We start from the raw sequence: 7,448 nt of genomic DNA on the forward strand, positions 1-7,448 counted from the left end.
TCTACATCTTTAAAGGACTCTTAAACAGAAAAATATTTTGAGCATTGGATTCCATCATGACTTGAAAATAAAAAAACTATTACAATGGTAATGGAGGTCCTGTCCCAATTTTTACTTGACTGGTTTTAAAGGCAAAAAGAAGTTATATTCTGAGGATTTTTTTATTAAGCAATGAGGGATAAAAGTAGTCTTATTAAAGCAAAATTCAAAAGTTTCTTGAATAATTTTATTAAAGCAAAATTCTTCCTGTAATAATTTATGAAGTCTTTGAAGAGGACACATGGTCTCCTTTGTCGGTAGGCTATTTTTAAGTTGATATCAATTTAATATATGGTGGGATTGGCTGGGGAGAATTCCTAAGATTTATGATGCATTATGATGTAAAATGTGAAGTTTTTAATATAGTTTTAGAGGTATTGATATTTTAAAATTATTTCAAGTTAATAATTGATTATTGATTAGAAGATTTTCTCAAATTTATTTAAAGTACAAGAAATTCTTATATTGTTTTAAAATGTGAAAAAAAATTAACTTATAATATTTTATATATCATAAGAAAAAATCAAATTTAATAATGAATTTTTAGTTCTTCAAAGATATTGATCAAGAGTAAATTATGATTAGGCACAATCATATGTAAGTCTTAGGAACTGCATATCTCCTCTAAACTTCTTTAACTTAGTACATTAGATAAGATATAAGAATTGGTGAACTAGACTTAATGAATGTTCAAGGATATATGAAATGTTCAATTTTACTAATACATTTTAGTAGTATTAGATCATTTTCAAATTAATGTGTTAGATTCAAGCATCTTGACGAATGGAGATTTGTAGTGGGGAGGTAGTTGTGTAGTAAAAAATCTATTAGAGAGGGTACAACACATCATTTTAAGAAAGAGTTTTAACTATGCAACATAGAGATGATGAAAAATAGTGATATTTAGTCCCTTGATATTGTAATTTTGAAAAAGACAGGTCAAGTTAATTACTTTTTTTTTTTTTTTTTTTTGTAGGTTCTTTGTACAGAATTATAAGAGGATGATATAAAAATGAAATAAATAGCAGATGTAGATCCTTAGAGAAAGAAAGATATTGAACAAGTTCTTGCAAATCATATGTGCATGTGATACAAGGTTGTAAGGATGATTTCAAGAGCATGTATAGCTATATGAGCATTGAAGCAAGGTGTCAATCAAAGATCATCACTTGTCGATATCTTATTACAAGTTTGACTTTTTTCTTATTTGACATAGAGCTGACATTATGATTATTAAAACCATTTTGATCAAACTAATCAAATAAGACAAATCTAGAAAATATGGATGAACAATTAGAATTGGCATAGAAGACCACAAACATAGGTGTGAAAGGTGAGGGTTTGGGCATGCAAGTCCAAAAATATGGATAACCATTGAGGGAGACAATTTGAGCTGAGAATATGTATACTTGATTCCTTCAAAAAGAATTTGGGGAAGGTGCCAATAAATTTGAATACTCATTGGCAATGAGGCATTGAAATAAGAAGTGATTCTATGATGCTAATATTTTGTAAGCCTTTTATTAAAAGTCTTATCAATGCATTTAGTTTATTTAATGGTGTGAGGGTACCATCTCTAGGTTATTATAAACAAAGACTCATGGTGCAAGAAGAGCAATGGGTGGAAGAAATAGTTGATTTGACTAATGTTTTTTGATATCTTGGGAATGTTAGGGCAGTTGTGTTACACTTTATTAAAATTGTTTGTTATAGTTCAAGTCAAATTTTGGGCTTTATATATTATATAGCTTCTAATTGTTTGACAACAATCACATAAACTTATTGCAACACTTGTGTGCTTTGCTATGTTTATTTAATCTATTTGTATAAACTCAAAGTATTACTGTCCATATATATCCTAGTTTATCTAATAATTTTTGAAAAAAAAAACAATTTTTAACATTTAAATCAAAGCCATTATATTGAGTTAATATTATATTAAAATAAGAAAAATTAAATAAAATAAGTAAATTTCATTTATTATTTTCTTTTAAAGTTGTCATTTTCAACATTTGACACACCTCTTTTTATTTTCATATAAAGAGAAAGGAATGAAACTTTTATAACCTAGAATAATTTTATTAAATTTAAACTTATGACCTCTTATTCAAAAACTAAATTCTCCACCATTTCAAAAACTTAACATATGAAGCTTTCAAAAGATTGGAGATCATTCATCATTCATAAATTCCTTATGAAAGTCTCAAAGTCTATTAGAACCCAATTTGTAAATTCAAAATGATGTTTCATTTCTAAGAAATGCCCAATTTGTAAATTCAAAATAATGCTTCATATCTAAGAAATGCAGTTTCTTGAAAGTTTTTAAAGCATACTTAACAAGTTCCATTCATGCACATCTTACAATCTTTTATTCCTTAGATAAAATCTGTTTGAGACATCGTATGAGAAAAAATTAGGGCTCTTTCTTTGGGATCTTTATATCTAAACGTGTGAAAGTGAGTCTATAAGGGTTGATCAAGTGTATGACTGGCCATTTAGCACAATACTAAGTACTTCTATGCATATGACAGCCTACTACAACCATGTGTTTGCTTGATAACTGAACATCCAAAGATCTCCAAATTCAGAACCATGGGTTCTCAAGTCCCCCAAACTCAAGCCGAATAGAAATTTAAATCTAATTATTATATTAGTCAAATAATTGAACAACATGGTACTAAAATAGAGGATCAATTTTACAGATAAATCTAAGTATTATATTATAAACAAAAGTGTAACCATATGATACATCCAAAATATATACAATAAGTGAAATGATACACCCATAGTTTATAGAAGAAGTGTTATCATTATGGTATTGCAATTGATAGATTAAAACAAGTATTGAAGGGCTTCTTTCCACTCAGTTGTTTGAGGGCTTCTCTTTTGACTTTGAGGTTTAATATGCTGCTCTATCTCCCCTCACTATAAATAATGATCTTCATAGCTGAAATACAATACAAATTGTGAGCCCTTCCACATTCAATCTGAGTTGGTTATCAACCAGGTGATCTACACCTCTTTTATTGGACAGGTAAAAAACATCCAACTTTTCAATGTCAACATTATGGATTATTTGTATTGTAAGAGCACTTCGAATGAATTTTATATAAATTAAGAAGTGGAGAAGGTCCGATCATGTTTAGCACAACTTGGTCATCAAATAAGCTTTCCTCCCGCAAAATCATTTTTAGTGCCGTTTTCTCAGAGAATTGATCCTGAAAATAGAAAACATACCAACTAATTATCAATTACATAACACCAAATATAAAAAAACAATTTAAAATAATCATAATAATGTTATATACCTCCAAATATTATAGTTTGAAAACCTTCATACTCAATAGATCTTCTCAAGTTCTTTGCAAAATAATTTCCTGACCTGATATTATTTTATCATACAGATACAAAATTATAAATAAGAAAAGCAAAATCAAAAAAAATCTTGAAAACACTCTGCAAAGAAAAGATTACCTGATTTTGAATCTATCTAACTTCTCTTCTTCCATCTCTATCAATTTAAGATCATCTTCAACCCAAGATACTGATCCATCCCCTACCGTTTTCAGAGCATTTTTTCCCTTTCTCTTATTTCTTCTGAGCGTCCACATTCCTCTGCTTTGGACAAACCAGGTCCTTCAATTTATTGTTGGGCAGCGTTCTTTTCATGTTTAGCATATTCTTTTCTAGTACGAGATGGAAAACGTGTTTGCAGCTTTAAGAGACTTTTAAATTGGTAAATAATTTTAATTGTCTTTCAAGAGGACAGATGGTCTCCTTTGCCGGTATGCTTTTTCAAAGTTAAAATTCGATACTCTTATCTAAGGGGAACTCTAGTTTACCAAATGGTTATCTACTGTTAAAAGGGATTCTTCACGCAATCGGTGGATTTTTTCATAATTAACTTAAGCTAGCAAATACTTTATTAGTTCCTCCCGAATGGCAGGATACTATAGCAACTAGATTGATGTTATCTCTTTATTAATGTTGACAAATGGGAAAGCTTTATTTTTCTCCTACCATCCTATTTTGCAATGTATTGAATTCTTTTAAAATTAAATAATTTTCAAGAATGCTTTCTTCTCAAATTCTAATTGGTGCATACCTTGAATAGTTGGGTTTCCACCACCTTGTGCGCACTAGCATTAATGAACTTTAATATTTATTTTTGAAAGATTGTAAACAAGGATTTTTGTAGCACCACTTTGCTAGTACTTTTAATCTTGAGGATAAAAGTATCATGTATTAATTACACAACTTCAAATTGGTCAGAGATTAAATACTAACCTGTTAGAACAATGAACATAGTCATCTCCTTGGTGGATATCTTGCACTCTTAGATTTGATGATTTCAATTTGTCTTTTCATCTTTAATGGCTCTATCAATGAGGGTACAGAAAATCTAACCAAAATCTCCTCCTTTGTGGCCTGAATACAAATTATCAACTATTACTATTTTGTTGGCATATGACAACACAGTTTGGGGACAACCCCAAAATGAGGACTCCATGCATTTGGTCTTGCACTGACAATGACAACCTTGAATGCTCATCTTGAATTCCCTATCATTATTTTATTTTAATCCCACATTTATAGGCAGAGACTAATGTTTTCACATCTACCTAGCATTTGTTCATTTTTAAAAAAAAATTGAACATGATTTCTAATGTTTGGCAGATATATTATTTTTATTTTAAATATTTTAAAGATTATTTCCTTTTTTTCATTGGTTACTTATATTTTTGCTAGCCATTTTTTAATTTTTCTATTCTGCAATCAATAAAATTATCTACATACCAATGAAAGATGAGGACAAGAAAACATTTGAGTTATATTTCTAATGTTTTTAAAAGACTTTTTTAAAGATTCTAGAAGCTTCCTGTTAGTTCTAGCTAAACCTAAAATCATTCAGAAAGCTTCTCGTCAAATCTGGCTAAACCTAATTTATTTATGAGTATTTTTAAAAGCTCTTGCTTGACAACCATGGCTGGGGTGCTTCTCACAATTTTCCTCACAATTTTTAGGATCAACTCTCTACTTCGTTGATGCGCTGAATTTTTTAATTTTCTATGGATCAGCTAAGATTTGAATTAAAAAATCTTTGGGCTTTGATTTGCCACTCTCTTTCAAGCCAAAAATTGACAACAACAAAAAATTCTTCTCATGGATCTGGTAAGTTTTGAATTCAGTACCTTTTGATTACAATTTACAGGTGTTTTAATATTGACCCATTTTCTCAATATATTAGTTTGAGTAAGTTTCATATCTGAATTTTTTACGTATATAAATGTTTTTTTTTTTACAATAATATTCTAATGATGAATCGTGCAAATTTTTAAGTATTTCAAAAAATTAGTAGAATCAAATTCAGACTACTAATGTACTAATTTAAACTATGAAAAAACCATGATCTTAACCTCTAAGATATTCCAAGCTTTAAATAGATAGTTTCTACAAATTAGAAAATATTTTAAAGTTTAATGAAAAGGTTTGCCATTGAATTACAAACATTTTAGGCTAAATAGAGTGTCAAAGGTAATATTTCCACAGCAGAGGAGATCACACAAATCAACAGGGCAATCAACTTATACATAGAAGTAATCTTTTCCATATCAAGGTACTTGTGCCTATATATGATAAGCAAGCCCACAATTGCACTTAAGAACTAAAAATTGAAACACGAAAAATCAACATACCAGTTGACATAAATACTTTACACACAATTTGAAGATCAAAATAATCAAATTAACATGGTAATTGACTCTATCATAACTCTAGATGTTTTTGAATTAAAAGCAACCAAAATTAGAGAGTTGGTCCTTAAACAATAAACTAGCAAACTACTAGCAAATGTTAGTAAATAAGAAACTATCATTACATATATTCAAATCAATATTACATCCATCTTCATTTGTAAATGGAAAACATGAAATGCTCTTGAATATCCAAATCAACACTACATCCATTTAAATTTGTATTAACACATAAAATGAGTAAATTCAATGAATGGGACACTCACCTTCACATCATTTGCCTGAAAATATATGAACATGAGACATCCAATGAACAACTTGATTGGAATGCCAAATCCAAAACCAATAAGACTCATAATAGCACTGAAAAACTCATCACCTCAAGTTGGACTAGTTCATTGGTCTTGCAATCAATTGCTAAGTATTTAGAACATGAGTCAAATAGCATGAATCCACTAACTACAACCAGTCTGCTAAAACAAAGTTTTAGCTTTCGTTTCCCTTATATCTAGTTGGACCTAAATTGATAATGGATTCAATACACTCCCAACAAAATTAATGATCATTTTTCCTATAATTCCTGCATCTAAGAACAAAAATCCTTTATTATACATCTATAAAAGAAAACCATTATTTCTGATATGTTTCATTGATTTGGTTTATTGAATTTTGGAAATGATATTTGTACGTGTTGAAGGTGAATAGAAATCAATAGAGAGGAAGCAAAGTTACATGTGTTATTGTTATTTTTAGATGTGTTTGGGTTTCTCAAATTTGATCATTATTTAATTCAATCAAGACAAACTAATATCATCAGGTGTTGGCTACTGAGATTGGACAAGTATCCTATACTTAGAAATTAGTGGCTTTCAGTATCAATCATTGAATGATACTTAGATAAAAATATAAACTAATATTTCATAATTTTAAGTTACATTTAATTTCATTTTTATTTTTTTTTAAATATTAATTTTTAAAATTCTTTTTAACTTATTATTTTATATTTTCTTAATCCACTCTAATTCGTGATTGAATGAACCAAATCAATAGATTATGGTGTGATTATTCAGACATTTATTTTCTTCAAACAATGATAGCTTTTCTTCTTTATAATATTTGGCCCATTAAAAATCCAAAAAAAAGTGTTGTAATTTATTGCTTTACTATGCAGAGATGTAGAAAATGTTGTATGCAATTTTTATGTGATTTTACACTGCAGTCCAAATATTATTGGTTGGTTAGTTATGTTGGACAGGCATATTAATTTTAAACTAGTGGAAATCCATCTAAGATATTAAGTTTTTAAAATATTATACATGACATTATTTGTTATTTTTAATTAAAAAATTAACAATTGATAAAGTGAGAATCATGTTTTATTAATATTAAAATGTATGTTGAAATGAAAATTAAATTGTGCTATATTATGTGATTTTAAAGAAAATAATAGAAAGTAAGTATTTCAAAATCTAATTAAATTATTTTAAATATAAAGGGTAATTAAATATATAGTTGTGATTACAATTTAATTTTTCTTAAAGGAAAATATACACATTTGAATTATATGGGAACTTGATGCTATGTGTCTTTGTTTATATATTTTATTCGAAGATTCTATGATATTCATTGTTACTAGCATTATTATTTCTAATTTGA

At 28.3% G+C, this 7,448-nt stretch overlaps 1 long non-coding RNA gene across 1 annotated transcript; it reads right to left on the bottom strand.

Moving 5' to 3' along the window:
• Positions 1–2,733: 2,733 nt before the first annotated feature.
• Positions 2,734–3,699, bottom strand: LOC149563254 (uncharacterized). The gene is made up of 3 exons (XR_016363549.1): positions 3,514–3,699; positions 3,348–3,421; positions 2,734–3,257 (listed from the first exon to the last, which is right to left on the bottom strand). It is a non-coding gene; the product is annotated as an uncharacterized LOC149563254 (long non-coding RNA).
• Between the last annotated feature and the right edge of the window lie 3,749 nt (positions 3,700–7,448).

This window comes from Cupressus sempervirens, chromosome 4, assembly GCF_028749045.1.
Source record: "Cupressus sempervirens isolate cs-2001-9-10 chromosome 4, ASM2874904v1, whole genome shotgun sequence".
Lineage (NCBI taxonomy): Eukaryota > Viridiplantae > Streptophyta > Pinopsida > Cupressales > Cupressaceae > Cupressus > Cupressus sempervirens.